The sequence below is a fragment of the Dama dama genome, chromosome 23, assembly GCF_033118175.1.
Source record: "Dama dama isolate Ldn47 chromosome 23, ASM3311817v1, whole genome shotgun sequence".
NCBI lineage: Eukaryota > Metazoa > Chordata > Mammalia > Artiodactyla > Cervidae > Dama > Dama dama.
In genome coordinates, this window is record NC_083703.1 from 21,039,296 (window position 1) to 21,059,169 (window position 19,874).

The window sequence follows — 19,874 nt, forward strand, 5'->3', positions numbered from 1 at the left end:
CCTGCCCAGGATTGTGGATTCAACTACAGCATGAAGATGAAATTATTGTGCGCAGCTCATTTAAATTCACCGTTCAGATGGCCTTGTTTTTTTTTTTTTAAAGGGACAGTGTCCTTCTGGGATTAGAAAATTACACTGAGAAACTCAAAGATCCCACAAACATTTTCAGATGTTACTTCATTGGCCCTGCAGCCCTTTCATGGCTCCTGTTTGGCTTTGTTCAGAAGCCGAGGTAAAGGGCAGAGTAGAGCCAAGGTCACCCCCAGCACTGGCCGAGACACACCTCAAAGAGGATGGTACACAATCTGGTTCGTGACAGAGAGAAAACACTGCCTCAGCAGCTTGGATTAGCCACTGCATTCCTTCTGTGAGCAAGAGAGCAAAAGGAAAATACAAATAGAGCTGATTTTAGTGGTTGGACAGCTTGTGAATGGAGCCCGGGGTCCGTGGGGGCCCCCAGCCGCCACCCTATGTGGGCCGGAAGGACAGTTGGGCCTTGGGTCAACACGTCAACAAGATCAGTCTGAGGTTCTGTTCCCAAGACATAGTCCAGCTTCCTGCTTCTACGCACAAAGACATGAATCCCAAGGGGGCAAAGGCCTCTTCCAAGGCCATAAAGAGTTGGTGGCTCGCCAGTTCTCTTGGTTCCAAGAGACTGGGTAAGGGGTGAGGGGGAAATTGAGTAGGTAGGGGAAGGAAGAGAAAAGGGGAAGAACGGAGACAGAGGGATAGAAGGAGAAGATGACGTGTTGGGAGAGAAGATGTTTTCATGTCCCTGGCAGTGGCCTGTGGCCTGCTGACCACCTGTGGGAACGAGCACCATGGGAGGTGTCTCAGGACCCCCGGGCAGCAGGGACCTTGGCGCTGCCCCTGCAGGAATGGAAACACCAAGAACTGAGTGCCACCCCGCCCCAGGCCTGTGTGCACGTTACCTCCTGCAGGAAAAGTGGGGGGCTGGTTTTATAAATGAATGAATGCCTCTGCTCCGTGTCCGCTACCGCAGCCAGGACTGTATGGGGCCCAGCCCTCCCTGCACCTCCCGCGGACACGTGTGTCACAAATGCCCACAGGGCCCCCTGGGTAGAGGAGCCCTGAGCCGGGAAAGCAGGGGGATGTTGATCCTGGTCAACATGGTGGTACGTTTCCTCTCTGCTTGTGATCATAACTAAGACTCTCCCATATCGTTTAAAAAACAAACCAGATCAAGGCAGCTGGGAGGGCAGTGACATCATCTTCTCCAACACCCTGGCTGTACACGTCCGTGACTTCCTGGGACTGGGTGCGGTTTTTAGAGGGACAGGACAGTGTTTTGTTTCCTTTGTTTTTCAGTTGAGTGGCACATGGCGAAGGTGTTTTGGACTGACAAGACCTGAAGGAATGGTGGCTCCATCCCCAGCTTTGTGCCACAGGGGGCTGGCAGCACTAGTGGAGGACCCCCACCATGGGTGACAGATGGGGGGCCGTCCAGGACCTGCAGGCAGCAGCAGAAGCAGCAGCGCCTCTGGCATCACGCTGCCGCTCACCCTTTGGAGTCACAGCAGCGCTTCTGCAGGTGTGAGAGACTTGAGGTTCACACGCACATGATTGCAAAAGGGAAGTCCTCTGGGCGGGCATCGTGGTGCAGAGGGCCCTGCGAGGACGTATTCGGTATTGCTTCGCTCATTAATTGTTTTTCCTAGTAGTTAGTCGTTCAGTTGTATTCAACTCTTCGCAGCCCCGTGGACCATAGCCTGCCAGGCTCCTCCTCTGTCCATAGGATTCTCCAGGACGGAGGAATTCTGGAGTGGGTTGCCATTTCCTTCTCCAGAGGATCTTCCTGATTTAGGCATTGAACCCTGGTCTCCTGCACTGCAGGCAGATTTTTACTGTCTGAGCCACCAGGGAAGCCCTAAGTGACTCACAAATAGGCCATGCCACCCCAAGGTAGAGGGTCCCCTGATTGATGTCTCTTCTCTCTGGGGCTTCAGGGAGTGGTGCTGACAGCCCGGCTCCCCTATGGGCGTAAGTACAGCAGAGATCTGGGCACAGGTTAAAACGAGGGCAAGAGACAGAACAGGAAGTCTGCACGCGCCTGGCAGGCAGGAAACGGGAGCTTGTCTTCTATTCCTCCTGCCGCCCAGGGCAGGACCCACACGGAGGATGCGACAACCCAGATTCGTGGATAGTTTGTGGGAAGAAAGGGTGAGCAGAATGGGGGTGTTTCCTGGATGCCTGTCTTGTACACAGGGAAGGCCCTGCTGGTCACCACACCCTATCTGCCTCCCTTTCACAAAAGATGCACTGATCCCACCCTTGCCCCCACTGTAAATTCTGAACTGACTTCCTAAGGCTGTGTCAGATCTCAAAAGGAGATAAAGAGGCCTTGGCTAAAGGAAGCTCCGCCACGCTCTCCTTTCATAGAACGAGCAGGAAGTGGAGGCAGAGACACAGTGTTTGGAAATAGATCAAGCAAAGGGAATGGCCTGGAAAATCACCTTCCATTTGCCTTCAGAGGCTATTAAGCATGAAAGGAAATTCCCAAAGGAAGAGAGGTATCTGTCCCTGCCCATCTCTGCAGACAGCCTAGATGCTCAGCGCTCTGGAATGATTCAGGTGGGTGGCCCCCGCGAGGGCAGGGAAAGAAAGAGGCCACCGCACACACTTCCTCCACCCATTGGCAGGCGCCCCTCAGCCCTGAGTTTTGTTGTTCCAGCCAGACTTTATCAGGACAGAGACTCTATTGGAGCATCATTTTTCACGCACTAGAAGTAACTTCATCAGCGTTACCAGAATCTTCCTGGTCCTTTGAAAATAATGTCTCAACTTCTCCACACTTTCCAGGAACGAATGATATGAAGGAAGAGGTGCCTGCACATTAGGCCACCACCTGGATTGTGATATTTATGCCAAATGTTCCTCTGCAACCCTGAATATCCCAGCTCCATTTTTGTGGCTCAGCATCTTGCCTGTTCATCTTACTTTGTCTCCGAGCTCTGATGACTGGGCGGTGCACCTATTAATCTTAAATGAAATCGAGTCTCCGCCACTTCCATTTGAAAAAGAAATCGCTTTGCCTCTCCCATTTGATTCCACAGCATAAAATATGTATGATTCCTCTGGCCCCTCCACGCCCCTGGCTCCCATCGATTCTTTCAGTAGCACTGAGCACTCACTGGAGGGAAGTACTTCCTGTCCATCAGGGATGAGCCCAGGATGACAGTGTCCCCAGGGTCCAGCTGCTCCTGGCCACTGGGCCTGCAGCAAAGCTCCTGCTGCTCCCACTGGGGGCTCTTGAGGGTTTCCAGGCCACTCTGCAGATCACTGTCCTTGGGGCTCTGGGTCCTGATTTCGCTTCTTATTTCATATACCTGCTACACACAAACACTACAGACATCTTCTGTGACTTCCTAAAGAACCCGCCTGCCAATGCAGGAGACATAAGAGACTTGAGTTCCATCTTTGGATCAGGAAGATCCCCTGGAGAAGGGCATGACAACCCACTCCAGTATTCTTGCCTGGAGAATCTCAGGGACATGGCGGGCTACAGTCCATTGGGTCACAAAAGAGTTTGACATGACTGAAGCGACTTGGTACACACACACATACTCTGTGACTCCAGGGACTTAGGGCAACTGGGGGTGTGGCTGTGGAGCCACGAGAGCTGGGATCGCTAAGCCGCTTGGTTGACCCCAGGGTGGTGGGTTCTTCCAGAAGAGAAAGCACCCACATTGCTGTTCTTGAGTCTTCCTCCTGCCTTTCATAAGTAACTCTGGCTGGTCTTTCTACATTACTCCTGACTTCACTATATGTCAACACATAGTAGGTGTTCAATAAACCCTGAATGTGTGGGTTTATGCTCAGCATCCTTCACATTCTATTTTTGCATCTTCTTAGCATCCCAAGTGTTTTTCCTAAGAAAGAACACCTCCCTCTCCTCCCCTAGCCAACACCATCAAAACATAACCTGTCAGGCATCCCAAACTCCCGCACTTTGCCAACTGTGTAATTAATTGCTGTGCAGTGGTTCAAAACAAGAGTTTTGGAGTAAAACAGACTTGGGTTCAAGTCCTTGCTCTTACAATATATCCACAGAACCTGGGATAAGCTATGTAACCCCCTGAGCCCTTATCTAGGAAGCAAGGATAACAATAGTGACTAATCCATCAACTTGTCACTCATACAGCAGGGATTTTGCAAGAGATGTTGCAAGAAAAGAGGTCAGCCAAGCACATCCTACTTGCCCAGCACATGTTGATTATTATAGCCACTGCTTTTCTTGAGTTAATCCATGTAACCAGGGGACATTTGACCTTTACTGAACATCCTATAGGCCAACTGTGCCACAAGACTATGGGGACAGCACATAAGTTAGTGGTGGACATTTTGTTCAGCCAGAGGGAGAGATCTGAGGGTAAGTGATACTCTGGACAAACACCCCTCAACACCAGCAATGGAGTGTTACCTCCTCCTGTCCTGATTAAGGAAAGCAAAAACCAGAAGCCCTGATCCTGGGCTGGAAGGTAAACTGAGTTTGTCCAGCCCTGCCCTGTGCCAAGACAGCAGGATGGGGAAGAGACAGAACAAATCGAAATCTGATTCTGAGTCAGTGGGGTCCATGTCAGTCACAAAGTTATTTTAATTAGTGGCAATAGGAGTTGGGTTTGAAGTGGCTTTGTTGTATTCTCTACCCTGAGAAAAGCTGGAGAACATAAAAGAAATAATTAAAAGTCACTCCAGCTAACCTGGTATATTCCCCTGAAAGCTCACGAACAAGGGTCTCATTTGCTGTACAAATGTCTACCGAGCTGAGATGGAGCCCTTCCCGGGGGGAAACCCTGAGAGAGGCATTAGCTATGCCCCTCGCCAATGTGAAACTTCTGGGTCCTCTGGGAAAGGGCTCAGCAAACAGAGTTGTTTAATGCAGCTTCATTTGCCCAACCAGTGTCAGCATGTTATTGCCTTAGAATGCATTCTGCAGAGCCAGTCTGGCACTTTCTCCATCTGTTTACATTTAGAATGGGACTCGCTGCCAAAGATTCAAGTTCCCTGGATTGTGGAATCCAGAAAGCACAAGCCAAAGGCTAGAAATAAAAACAAATTGGAAAACTACTCATAATACAGTAATGTTGCAGGATATAAAATTAACACACAGAAATCCCTTGCATTCCTATACACTAACAATGAGAAAACAGAAAGAGAAATTAAGGAAACAATACCATTCACCATTGCAACAAAAATAATAAAATACTTAGGAGTATATCTACCTAAGGAAACGAAAGACCTATATATAGAAAACCTTAAAACACTGATGGAAGAAATCAAAGAGGACACAAATAGAGGGAGAAATATACTGTGTTCATGGATTGGAAGAATCAATATTGTGAAAATGATTATACTACCCAAAGCAATCTATAGATTCAGTGCACTCCCTATCAAGCTACCAATGGTATTTTTCACAGAACTAGAACAAATAATTTCACAATTTGTATGGAAATACAAAAAACCTCGAATAGCCAAAGCAATCTTGCGAAAGAAGAATGGAACTGGAGGAATCAACCTGCCTGACTTCAGGCTCTACTACAAAGCTACAGTCATCAAGACAGTATGGTACTGGCACAAAGACAGAAATATAGATCAGTGGAACAAAACAGAAAGCCCAGAGACAAATCCACATACCTATGGACACCTTATCTTTGACAAAGGAGGCAAGGATATACAATGGAAAAAAGACAACCTCTTAAACAAGTGGTGCTGGGAAAACTGGTCAACCACTTGTAAAAGAATGAAACTAGAACACTTTCTAACACCATACACAAAAATAAACTCAAAATGGAGAACATAGGCAAAACACTCTCTGACATAAGTCACAGCAGGATCCTCTATGACCCACCTCCCAGAATATTGGAAATAAAAGCAAAAATAAACAAATGGGACCTAATGAAACTTAAAAGCTTTTGCACAACAAAGGAAAGTATATCCGAGGTGAAAAGATAGCCTTCAGAATGGGAGAAAATAATAGCAAATGAAGAAACAGACAAAGGATTAATCTCAAAAATATACAAGCAACTCCTGCAGCTCAATTCCAGAAAAATAAATGACCCAATCAAAAAATGGGCCAAAGAACTAAACAGACATTTCTCCAAAGAATACATACAGATGGCTAACAAACACATGAAAAGATGCTCCACATCACTCATTATTAGAGAAATGCAAATCAAAACCATAATGAGGTACCATCTCACGCCAGTCAGAATGGCTGCTATCCAAAAGTCTACAAGCAATAAATGCTGGAGAGGGTGTGGAGAAAAGGGAACCCTCTTACACTGTTGGTGGGAATGCAATCTAGTAGAGCCACTATGGAGAACAGTGTGGCGATTCCTTAAAAACCTGGAAATAGAACTGGCATATGACCTAGCAGTCCCACTGCTGGGCATACACACCAAGGAAACCAGATCTGAAAGAGGCACATGCACCCCAATGTTCATCACAGCACTGTTTATAATAGCCAGGACATGGAAGCAACCTAGATGCCCATCCCCAGATGAATGGATAAGGAAGCTGTGGTACATATACACAATGGAATATTACTCAGCCATTAAGAAGAATTCATTTGAATCAGTTCTAATGAGATGGATGAAACTGGAGCCCATTATACAGAGTGAAGTAAGCCAGAAAGATAAAGACCAATACAGTATACTAACGCATATGTATGGAATTTAAAAAGATGGTAACGATAACCCTATATGCAAAACAGAAAAAGAGACGCAGATGTACAAAACAGACTTTTGGACTCTGTGGGAGAAGGCGAGGGTGGGATGTTCTGAGAGAATAACATTGAAACAAGTATACTATCAAGGGTGAAACAGATCACCAGTCCAGGTTGGATGCATGAGACTAGTGCTCAGGGCTGGTGCACTGGGAAGACCCAGAGGGATGGGATGGGGAGGGAGGCGGGAGGGGGGATCGGGATGGGGAACACATGTAAACCCATGGCTGATTCATGTCAATGTATGGCAAAAACCACTACAATATTGTAAAGTAATTAGCCTCCAACTAATAAAAATAAATGAAAAAAAAAATTAAAATTAATGATGTTAAAAAAAAAAAAAGAAAGAAAAACACTACTCATAGCTTAGTTGGATTCAGAAGGACCAGGAATTTTCATCTAGAGCATTCATTCCCAGAGAGGAGGGTCTTCATGGTAGGAAACCTGAGTGGGCTTCACAGGGTCCCTCCTCACGTTTATCACCTTGACTCTGCTCTTCCCCACTGCCACTGGGCCAGGACGTGTTGAATTCTTCTTAGTTATCCCAGCCTGGTGTCTGGGCTTAAGAAACACTGGTAGGTGGAGTGAATAAATGGATTACAGTCAGTTCTTTGTGATAGTTTTCAAACCTGGTTACAAGTTCTTTGATAGTCCTCCACTGAGAACTAACATCAGTGTTCCCTCCCCTTGAATCTGGATGGGATTCTGACTGTTTCCACAGTCCTAGTTAAGCAGAAATGACACTTGTGTGATTTAAAAGCTAAGCAGCTTTTGCCTTTGTTCCTAGAGCCACATGTAAGATGTCCAGCCACCCTGAGGCTGCCGTGTTGGAGAAGCCAATGCAATGACCACCTGAAGACATCTCAGCTGGACCTAGAGAGAGATGCACAACCTGGCCCTAGACATCAGACATGTGAGTCAAGACACCTGCTGATGGTTCCAAGATCATGTAAGTTCCTTCCAGACTTCTGAAGCTTCCCCACAGTAGAGCAGACACAAACTGCTCTATGCCCCATCTGAATCCCTGACCCACAAAAGCCAAAAGCATCATAAAACTGTGCTTGCTTGTTTCACACCATGAGGTTTTAGGGTATTTTGTACATGACAGTAGATGAACATAACATTCTTCAAGACACAAGGCAGGAGGTTCATGCTACACCATCCCTTCCCAGTTGGCAAAAATCCCTACAGTCAGGAAGTTGATCTTAAGAAAACATAAATGGCCTCTTCAAAATGAAACCCATAACTTCTTTATTTGACCTCCAAAGAGATGGGTAACAGCTGGTTCCCACTCACACTTTATCATAGGACTTTATATCCTTAAAGATATTAAGAAGCTTTTCAGCTTTTTCCTCTTTGGGTCAAATGCTCTGAAATCTTTGCAGATCCTTTCATCTTTCTTCATTTTACCTTGTATTTGTCATCCTCTAAAAACAGATGCCAACAGCTTTTTTAAAGAGATGGAGAACACCATCATGAAAGGAGAGACTGATCAAAATGACAATCCTTTTGGCATTTAAGACACTTTATAACATATAAACCATTTTCACCTGTAGAATCCCCAGATTCCCATAACCCCCCCTTGACATGAATGAGATGGACATTTATTCCTACTTCTTAAAGTTAAGCTCCTTTCTCAGATTCATACTTGCTGAGATGAGAATAAAAAACAAACCTCCTTAAGTTGCAAGTCTATGAACAAAGCCAGAAAGGAAATGAAAAGAAGACGATCTTCTGCAGTGCTTAAATAGCAGATTATTTTCTCTTTAATTTCGTTGATTATAATTTTGTCTTTTCAGTAAAAAAAAAAATCAGAACATAAAAAAATATAAGAAATTCTAGGTCTTTATAAAGTGTTTGTACAGTGTTGACCTATTTTGAACTATGTCATTTTAAACATGGGCTTCCCTGGTGGCTGAGTGGTAAAGAATCCATCTGCCAATGCAGGAGACACAGGTTCAATTCCTGGGTTGTGAGAAGGAGAGCATGGCAACCCAATCCAGTGTTCTTGTCTGGGAAATCCCATGGACAGAGGAACTTGGCAGGCTACAGTCCATGGGGTTGATGTAGCATGCATGCATGCATTTTAAACATAAATAACTAAAACTGTGGGCACAACAGAAAACTACATAGTGAATGATCTTCTCATTCCTGTCATTGATTTTCATTTTTATAGTTCTAGAAGAATGGTAGAAAATGTGTTATGGTCAGAATTAGAAATAGAAATATATTGCATACCACTGGAGTAGCCTAAAAAAATGTACATGTATTTGTCCAGTTACCAATTGCCAATGTATTCTATTACATAGATAGCATTAAGTATTAGGCCATGGAGAAGTAGCAGAATTTCATGGGTTCCATGCAACATCTCCATCAACAAGGCACTTGAGTGAAATTCCCACTGTATCTAGTCCTGTGCTCACAATAGAATGTAGCAAGCAATAATGGCCTGTGCCCCATGAAGTCGATATGTATTCACACTTACTCTCAAGGTCAGACCTTTTGGAAGCCTTAATAATGGCAACAGCTAGACAGGCTGTGTATGTCTATGTCCTGAATAGGGCAAAAGGAGGAGGAAGGTGTTGGTGATCAGAAGAGAGGAGGGGTGAAGATGGAATAGAAGGTGGGTGAAGCCAATTGTTATTGGGCTACATTCTCAGGATCACATCTAAAAAACAGAGCGAAGAGACCCAATGGGACACTGTGCCATGTTGAGATGGCAAAGATCACATCATTCTCCATGGTGCCCCTCAGACAGACCCAAGGAAACCTGATTCAAATCTCTGCTGGAAGGCTGGCAGGGAGTTCAGAATCAGTATGTTTATCAAGTCTTCCAGGCAATGTTGAGGCACATGGAAATGAGTGGTTCACCTGTCATCAACAACTCAAAAAAAAGAAAAGAAAATCAACAGTAGCAAAAAGTAACGTGAGTCTCAGAGAGGTTCTGTGCAAGGGTAACTAAAATAGTCACCCTTGAACCTCTGACTCCGGATGCAGAGTCTTTTCTTCATCGCCTCAACCTGAGGGCAAATCTTTGCACTTCCCTGAACCTCAGTGTACTTGTGCATAAAGTGAGCTGACCAGTTGGACTACATCAGCCTTGAGAGCTCTTTCATGTCTGATGTTTGACGATGTCTTGAATGAAACAGTTGGCCACATCCAAGTCACCTGGAATCAAACTGCCATTTTGGATCAGAGAAACTTGTTCAGACTTTGGGCCAAATGGTCTTCTAGTGGTCTCTGAATCCCGCAAGAGAGAGGACTAAGCCTATGGCCCACGTATATCGAGATTTCGTTGAGTTCTAGTTGGTACTCTATCCAACAGATCTTGCAAAGGTGATTGCCACCAGCAACCCAGCTGCAACGGAAAGGATGTGGGTACAAACCCTTCAGACTTGGGTGTGTCACTTTAGACCAGGCCAGAGCCATCAAAGCATCATGCTCTCCTCCACCCTTTCCGACTGCCCCGAGACTGGCACAGTGCTTAGTAAGAGCGAAAGTAACACTTGACTATCTGGGGGCCAACAGTCTTTTCTAGGTGGTTGAAAAATGTGCCAGACAGAGCTGCCACCAGAGAGAGAAACTTTTCACAGCCCAAAACAGAAACTTCTGCTGCCTGTTATGCCAGCATCCAGGCCTGGCCCTGTGTTCCACTGGACCACGTTGCAATAAGTGATAAATGTACATTTACCGGCAAGGTTCGACTACAAATCCTTATTTTAATCTGTCATTCCGAAATATGTAATGGCACTTACATAGGCCAGAAAGCCTTCTTTTGCCTAACCATGTTTTAGAGATAAATTGGCAGTGAGAGGAGCCTGCACTGTTTGGTGCTGTTTGTCAGCTGATTTCACTTATCAATTTATCAGTGCCATTCTGCGAGAAATAGTCTCCACTTTAGAGATGACACTTCATACATAAGAGGGAAGTTTTCAGTCTTACTCTGCTGCCAGCCTATTACATAAGAGAATGTGTCACCCAGCCTCAAATAAAGCAGAAAGGCTGTGTATGTAGGTGACACCAAAACCAACATGTGCTTAGCCAAAAAATGATTCAATGCCTTCAGAATGTGGCTTTGCAGAATGAGATTCTGTAGGAGTCAGGGGTCGAAAGTGGGAGAGTGCGGGAGAGTGAGCTGACAGCTTCCTAGCTCTGGGCAAGCTGTTCTCAGTTACATAAGAGCAGGGAGGAGACACTGAAGGATGAAAACTCTCTTACCCTTAATCGCCCGAATCAGTTGCACTCTTTGACTTGATTATATGTGTCTGTTTCCCATCCCCTTCTGACTCCTTCCTTGGGCTGCAGAATGGGCTTAATTAGCTGGTTTGGTCATCAGTTATCAACTGTAACTGAGATAAATGGCAGTTAGGGGGCGGTGGGGAAAGGAGCCCCATCTGTGAAGTCTCAGTGACTTTCCAAGCCAGACAATTAATCAAGAGCAAAGGAAGCCAGACTTCCCTGGTGGTCCAGAGGCTACGGTGTCGTACCCCTAATGCAGGGGGCCTGAGTTCAATCCCTGGTCGGGGAATCCTATGTGCTGCAACTAAAGCTAAGACCTGGTGCAGCCAACTAAATAAAAATATTTTCTTTAGAAAAAAAAAAAAAATAAAGAGCAAAGGAAGACCATGGGCAGTTTTCATTCAAAACACAGCAAAGCAGTCTTTTTGAGAACGCCTCAGCATAATGCAGAAACCCTGAGGTACTTTCTAGGTCTGTCTGGCTCTGGACTGAACGACTTACGCCATGTAATAATAGTCTCTCTGGATCTGTCTTGAAAAGTGAGGCTTATACATGTCTTCGGCAGAAAAGTACTGGTGAGGAATAATAATGAATTATTAAGAAGCCCTTTCCAGTATCAAAGTGGTGATGTAGCAATAATGAGCTTTGACCAGAAGCCATCTGTTTCGTGGGGTAGATGCTTTAATTGCTCCTGTTCGTTATTAAACTGGTGCTGGAGTTGCGGGAGGGCCGAGGAAAGAGCTTAGGTGGTCTTGTGAGGCGGTGGAGCGTGAGCTTTTGCAGACGTGCAACACTGCCCTCTATCGGCAACAGGCGTATTCACACGCCTCTGAAGCCGACCGGCCCTTCCTCCACAGCTGGGCGTCCCTGTACCCCGCAGCGGAGGGGCTGGTGTACAGTCCCCCGTGACCAGCCCACGCAGCGGAGGGCTCCTGCCTCACAGAGTGTGGTGCGTGTCCATTAGAAAGCTGCTGAGCGGAAGTCTTATTCCCCGGGATTTTAAAGAGCCCCGTTTCTCAGTGTTTGACATCCACGGGACATTTAGCAAATGGAGTGCCAGATGGAGCTCCTGGCTCTATTTTCTGTAAGACACTTGAGAGTCAGAACCCTCTGGATGTTTGCATTTGGTGGGCTTGCTCCCTGCAGGGCTGGCCATGGCTCAGTGGACGCTGGGCATTCTGCAACGGCCTGCCGAATCAGGGGAGGCCTAGGGTGCCTATGATGCTGTGGAGAAAAGCGTGGTCGTCATTGACTCCAACATGCAGACACTTGCTTCTTTTACAATGCCTGACTTTCTGCAAGCCACCGCAAGAAGGCAAATGATAACTGATTACCACCTTCACAGACCTCCAAAAGGGCCACCATCAGTGCCCCCATTTCACAGATCAGAAGACTGAGGCTCAGTGCATGGTACACGTGATCAGAACCACACAAACACAGGAAAGTGATTACATCTCAGTCTTCTCTTGAAGCTTAGCAGTGCTCCCCCCACTTTCTACATGACCATGTGTTCATACAGAAATTATCTTGGTGATTTGGTGTTAATCATAATTCACAGTAATGTGAATCACAGCCCAGGATTATAGTCCTTTGAAATTGCTTTATTAATCACTGTATTTGTGAAGGCTTAGAGAAAAATCTCAGTGGTGATATTCTGAGAGCCTTTGATAAGCTCAAAGTTGTCCTGTAATTATAGCGAAGAGACTGAGTCCATCAACAATGATTCTCTGAGAAAGAACATTTGAATTTCTTCTTCCCCTACCATTGCCAGGGTCTGTATTCAGGCTGGTAGATGTCAGGTAGCTTTATTAAACTGGTGTGATACCACATGGCTGTGGTTCTTTGTCCTTTGCAGCGACTATCTAAAATTCTAGAAGCGTAATTCATCCTGGAGGAGTTTTCACTCATATTGTACAGTGACCAGAAAGAGTTTGGGACTCAGAGTGTTGTGAAGTGGGCATGGCCCTGTCCTTCTGAAGTTTGCATGCTGCTATTTTTACAGATGTTCTCCTGGGCTCCCACCTTAATTCGGGTCAAGGGAGTTACTGGGAAATGAAACTGCATTTCCTCTGTGTTCCCCCTCCCTGCACGGTTGAGATGCCTGAGTTGTTTACCACCTCAACCCAAAGATGCAGTCGTTACCTGTTTTTGCTGGCTCGAGAAAAAGGGCTGCCTCATAAATATTTGGGGAGATGATCTGTATTTCTGGGGCATCTTACCTTTGCCTGAACTGAGACAGCGATACCTCCATCCTTAAGGAAATGCTAAATCAGCCTCAGGCTGCTCTTACAGAAGGATCTGTGACATGTGTTCCAGCTTAAGATAATTTCTCACCACACCACACAAACTAAACCGCCCTTCTTTTGTTCCAAAACAAAAACCTTTATCCCATATGACTCTTTCAACAAGAGCAACAAAAAAGAACATTTTTACTTTTTCAAGTAAAACTGATAATAAAAAAAAAAATCTTCCATTTATATTTGTTAAGCTTCCCTGGGCTCCCCTATATTAAACTAAGTGCATATAGTTTCAACAGATGTTAGCTTCAGAAGGAGTTTTAGAAAGAATCTGTTTCAACCTTCAAGTTAACATGGAAATCCATTCTCTTCATAAATACTTGTATGACCATGCGTCCTGTCTTTAAAAGGTTGTCTATTTCATTTCTGAAAAAGCTCTAATAAAGCCTAATCCACAGGAAAGAGCTTTCTTTCACTGGACTTATCTCTTATATGGGTTCCTTACACATATATTCACAAGAAAAAGGAGAGTAAACTACAAGACTCAAGAATAGGCCATTTCTGTGAAATGATAGCACAAGGAACAAAAGTTGATAGATTTGATCAACCTTATTAATTGTGAAAAGAGAAGTCTCACAAGGAGCCTTGGCAAACCCCCAAACGGATCCTTTCTCCTCTTGGTGATGGTCTAGAGACAGTTGTGGAATGTGAGATTTTGGTCTAACTCGAGCACAGAATAACATGAGCACACACCCAAGTTAAGTGAATCTCTAGTGAATAGGTCCGTGCAGTCTCCAAAAACCAAGCACGAGACTGTAATGAAAGGAAGTGTTGACAGACAAGTTATAACACACAGCCAGCCAATTTCTGAACACAGTGTTTTGGCTGACTAGCCTTGGACATGGGAAGAATTATGTTACTCAATTTACAACTTATTAAAGAAGCAGAGAAGCCGTTGATACAGATGGCTGATTCTATATCAAAGAAGTCCAGGAGAGGCGATATTATAGAGCTTCTATTGAGCCAACTGTCAGGCAGTACTTAACTCACTTTTACCCATACCTAATCATTAGACAAGAATGAATTTTCAAAAGGCAGAAAAAAAACTAAAAGCCTGCAGTATTCTTAGGAAGCCAAGACGTTGCCCTCTTGTTATCTGCAAAAGCTTAGACATGCTGATAGAATCTGTTTCTTTCCTTAGGCAAGGCAGTAATGAATTTTTCACACGGTGCATGTGTCTCGCCCTCAGTTGCCTACGACAGGCAGGATGCAATGCCTCTGCATGGGAAGGGGGCCGAATTGAAAATATATGATGATGTTTTATGCTAGTAGATGAAATCTGCCCCCCAAATACAATATAAAAACTACTACTGATTCACCAGAAGCAGCACACGGTACCTTATGTACAGTTGATGAACATTTTTAACTGTCAGCCCCAAAAATAGGCCCCAGCAGTGTTAAGCAGGAGAAGAAAAGAGCCATCCCACGCTGCAGAAAGAGCCAAAAGACTCAAACTGTAGTCATGAGTTATGCCTGACTTTGGTAATCTTGCAGAGGCCTAATTTGCCTTGTCTACAGTAAGGGGAAATCTGGATTTCTCCAAGATTTGTTCAGCCCTTACGGTCTGTGATTTTATCTTCTTGGATGAATAACTACAGCACCTAGCAGTGGGAAACAAAAGCCATCAAAAAACTTTCATAAGCCTTAGGTCCATGAGAGGGCTTCTGGATAATGTATTTCGGAAGACGAATAGGCTCTTAGTCCCCTCACTGCCGTGTGGGTGTGAATTAATCACCCCACCACTGAGTCATCTCTGACCTTAGAGAGACTTAAATTTCTTTCACTTTTATCCCCTTGTAAGTGGTGATAACCTGTCTAACCAACACCTTACCAACCAGATCTGACTCATAAGAATTAATTAATCTTACATTTTCTATTCTATGGAAGTAAATATTCTAAAAAGGTAACGAATGTGTTTTTTTTTAATTCTTTTACATTTTTGGGGTGCGGGGGAAATCTTAGTTCCCTATCCAAGGATTGAAAGCAGGCCACAGCAGCGAAAACGCACAGCCCTAACCACTGGACCACAAGGGAACTCCCTATTTTTTAAAACAACAACATGTCAACAACCTATGTGGTGTCATACATAAGTTAAACCATCAAAGATAATATTTTGACACTCAAAGTATTTGACACATGAAGTAATTGCCAATTTTCTTTACAACCACAGTTCTTCAGATTTTTTTCTGAATTTCAGACTACTTATCAGAATGAGTCAACAGCTTGGGTCATATTTCCTTTTCTCTGCAAGAGGATTTCACATGGTGAGATGGGATTTCCTTTATTTAAGATGTTTGGAATGGTCTCGCTGGTTCATTTCTGGAATGGGAGAATCCAACCAAGAGCTGACTGACATTATGCATAAAGGATGTCTTTGGCATGGCAGTAATTTATACTTCACATGTGACAAGTAAATGCCAAGCAGCTGTTCAGTCCATGCAGAAGCAAATTTCATAGAATATAAACTCCTGAGTCAGGAACACCCTGACATACTTCAGACCTGGGTAACAGGCCAGGCTCATCTCCAGAATAGTTACGTATGGGGGCAACTGTTGGGCGATTCTTGAAAAACACAAACAGCTCCGTGGAACTTTCCAAGACTCTTCAGCTACTATTTGGTTTCTTTCCTCCTGTTTAATTTGACTCATCTATCTGGTGACCCGATTAGGTCAAATTTTCACATTTCAGGATAATAAATTGTGTCTCTCCATTAATATCATCAGAACAAGATATGAAGCTATGGATGACATTTTTATTTGATGCTAATTCCTCCATAACTATTCTTCACCTTCAATAACCCAGCCATAGCTTTTTTTTTCTTTTCAATTTTGAAATTGAATCATAGTTGATTTACAATGTGTTATTTTCAGGAGTACAACAAAGTGATTCAGGTGTTCATATACATATTCTTTTTCACATTCTTTTCCATTTTAGGTTATTACAAGGTATTGAATATAGTTCCCTGGGCTGTACAGTAGGTCCTTACTGCTTATCCATTTTATGTATAGTAGTGTGTATCTGTTAATCCCAAACTCCTAATTTATTCCTCCCCTGCCTTCCCTTTTGGTAACTGTAAGAGTGTTTTCTATGTCTGTGAGTCTGTTTCAGTTTGGTAAATAAATTACTTTGTATCATTTTTTTTTAATTCCACAAATAAGTGATATCATACGATATTTCTGTTTATCTGACTGGCCGCACTTAGTATGATAATCTTTAGGTCCATCCATGTTGCTGTAAATGGTGTTATTCCATTCTTTTTTATTCAACCATAATTTAGAGCAGAAAATAGATGATTCAGGCCTTCCATTTATTTTTAACACATTCAGTTGGGGGTGAGGGGTGGATTTTTAGTTAATTTCCCATAGGTACCCAAAACTGAAATATTTTTTCCCAGTACTCTTTAAAAGCTAGTGAAAAAAAAAAAAAAAAATCCGTTGTTACCCTGAGTTAACTGAGCTATTTCTGGATCCAAAATGTGAATCTGAGAATCAAAGCATGGGGACCCCAGGGTGATCTTCCCATCACAGCAGCCTCTCTTCGGCAGAGGAAAAGTGGAAAGTGACAGCGTTCAGAGGCAAGCCAAAAACATGGCAGAGAGACTGGGACTCACAGGAAAAAAAGTTAAAGAAGCACATTTTCTGATCTTGATCGGGAAAAGGGAGACGTGAAGCGTGATGGACTCTAAGTCATCAAGCTTGTGAAGGAGCCCGAGACACAGGCGATGGGAGGGCATGTCTGGAGAAAGCGAAGGCAAGTGACAACACGCGGGTTGCTGGGGACGGGGCGGGTGTCCCCCTGAGAAGCGGCTCCTGACAGTGGGGGCTGTCACACCCCAGAGCCAGGGGCCCCGGAGGCTGGGCTTGGAAATTAGATAGCTCTTACCTGCTGGGATCAAAGCTGTGGGACAGCACTGAATCTGCTCAGGAGACCCCTTTCAAGGGGAACAATCTCTTGGCTACGGTGGGAGGAACGCTGATCATGAAGAAACAAAAAGGACTCTCTACTGACTCTCTATCCATTTCCTTTTTTCTGTCAAAGCAAGAATTTTTTTTTTTTTTTTCTTTTCTGAGAGGATGTGTATCCTGAGGAAATTATTATTTTCTATTTGCTTTTGATAAAAATAGCACTAACCACTTCTGAGTTTTTAGCAGAAACCTCTGGCAGGGAGGATGGAAGGCGTGGGGCACCCTCTAAGACTCAGTTATGAGTTTTTCTCCAAGGTGTCTGTCCATTAAGGGAGGCATGAGAGGGCAGGGCTGCTGTGTGCCAGCTTTCAGGAGCCCTGAGGATGTCAGCCTGTGTGGTTCTTACAAAGAAAAAAAGGAAAGGGTGGAATTTGAGCTCTTACAGAGCAGCTACCTGAGGGACTGGGCCCCCCAGCATTTCTGAGTACTGGGGAAAGCAAGAGGAGCTTTTCCAAGCTACACTTGCTTTCAGTCAGGTGATTCTGAGAAAGTGGCACGTGTTTCTTATAAGCTTCCGGATAAAAATTGTATAGACTTGTATTGCATCAAAACATGTGGTTTTCACACTTATTGCTGTGGCCATCACAGGATTTTCACACTTATAAGAACGTCTTGGGAGGAGGACTAAGAAAGAAATTTGAACCCTTCTGCAGACTTTTCTTCCCACTCAGATGAACCTTTGCCCAGATGAGATCTGTTCCACTCTGGTTGTTCCCATGCCAGAGGCCACTTGTGCTATAGTTTGTTAAATAAAAATGGAGACTCGCCTGCAAAAAAGCAGTACAGTCTTTCCAATAAGGAAGGACAGGAGTCTGTTGTGTCTCTTTTAAAATACAGAGTCAATAGTTACTTCAAGATCGTTTCTACAGCCCTTTCTGAGGGAAGCTGAAGCGAGTGCCCTTGGGGAGTGATTATTATCTATTCTCTCCTAGTTGTTGTTTAGGGTACAATATGTAGTTTTCCCCTGGCAGCTGGGAAATTATGTTGTGGCAGGAAGGACATCATTTTGCCTGTCTTGAAAGGCTTTCCCCAAGGGATCTCAGGCTGAGACTGTGCTGATAAAAACGCACATATAGAGAAGAAAGATTTCTTTCTTTCTTTCTTCCTCTCCTTCTTTATAATCTTTTGGTTACACATCTTTGAGAGGGAATAAACTAAATATAGAAATAAAGTAGAAAAGGAACATGAATATCTAATTTGATATGGGCAGGTTCTGCCTACATCGTGAGTAGATTAAATTATGGCAATTTCTATATTACTGTTTCAGCTCCAAATGGAAATTGGCCCATTTGTAGATTGGAGCATCTTTCTGCAAATAAACCAGCTGAACTTCTTCAAAAGTATACATGCACACAAATCTGAAGCCTTTCTACAACCTACTGTGTTGTAGCCACAAATGGCTGGCTGACATCCCCAAAGGAATGAGTTATCCTGCCTTCCCAGGCTTTAACTCTCAAACGTTGTGTCTCAGAAGCGCTGTCTCTTCTCCCTACTAATAAACTTCACGATTTTATATACTGTACTACTGGCAACCACAAGCCATTTCAAGTTCCCATCCCTAAAGTTGCCTATGTTTTGGGTGGTTTGGGGCTACATTTTGCCTATGTTTTGGGCTAGTTATTCTCTATGCAGGAAGGTAGCACCCAGTTAACTGTGTTTGGAGCCTTCTGTGAACAGACCAGCCTTCAGAAATGAGTGCAATAAAACATATTCTTAGATGCTTTTTGGACAATTAGTTCCTCTGATGTAAAGTGTCCCCCTTTTCTCCTCTGATATCTAGAATTAGTAGAGGAAAGTGCATTGGCATTGTACTCTGGTACAGTTGTGTTTGAATTTCAACCTACCGTGTGTGAGCTATGTGACTTTAAGCAAATTGCTTACCATCTCTGAGCCTCAGATTCCTCATCTGTAAAATGAGTGTTCTTATCTCTTCCTTACAAAGTTGCTGTGAAGACTGGTTGAGAGGATGTAAGTTCCCTACATATGAACCTTCGAGTCTCGAACTTTCAAAGATACACACACGCGTTCGCCTGTCAATCACGTGGGTTAGTTCCTGAGCCTGGCATGCGTCGTCACGTGTGAGCACCCTCTACAAGCGACTGTGCCTTTGCATACCTTACTGTGGATACTGTCTAGAGGACAGGAGTACACTACCTTCGTTTCAAGCCCAGGGTGTACCCAGACACCACTGGATCGTTTTTTTCAAGAAGGTGGATAGAACTGAATCGAGTAACGAACCAGAGCCTGTGCCATCAATGTCAGGCTTGAGTGAGATTCCAGCTGGCCCTCCGTCTCCTGTTGCCAATGACCCTTCAGCTCCACCGTCTCCCACCTCTTCTCCCTCCTCCCGTCAGTCACTCTTCTCGCCTGTTCACTCCATGCCAGCCCCTGTGTGCCAGCTGTTGTACCGGACTATGGTACTTTTCAAGGTACTGCGCTCTAAGTTTAAAAATGTTTTCCTTATTTTTTGTGTCTTTTGTTAATGTATTATTTGTGTGAAAACTATTATAAACCTATTACAGTATAGTACTATATAACCGATTGTATTAGTTGGGTACCTAGGCTAACTTTGTTGAACTTATGAACAAACTGGACTTACAGTCATGCTCTTGGATTGGAACTCATTCA

General features: G+C 44.2%; 2 long non-coding RNA genes across 6 annotated transcripts in view; one reads left to right on the plus strand and one right to left on the minus strand.

Moving 5' to 3' along the window:
* LOC133044642 (uncharacterized) overlaps positions 1–19,874 on the plus strand; it is a 73,056-nt gene that overhangs the window by 28,498 nt on the left and 24,684 nt on the right. The window contains exons 2-3 of one of the 2 annotated variants that reach the window (XR_009690010.1): positions 7,533–7,694; positions 19,189–19,675. This is a non-coding gene — a long non-coding RNA (uncharacterized LOC133044642). Of the gene's footprint in view, positions 1–7,532; positions 7,695–19,188; positions 19,710–19,874 lie in introns of those variants that run through there. The other variant, XR_009690009.1, reaches the window with a different exon arrangement.
* LOC133044640 (uncharacterized) overlaps positions 1–19,874 on the minus strand; it is a 112,215-nt gene that overhangs the window by 16,410 nt on the left and 75,931 nt on the right. The window lies entirely within an intron of this gene.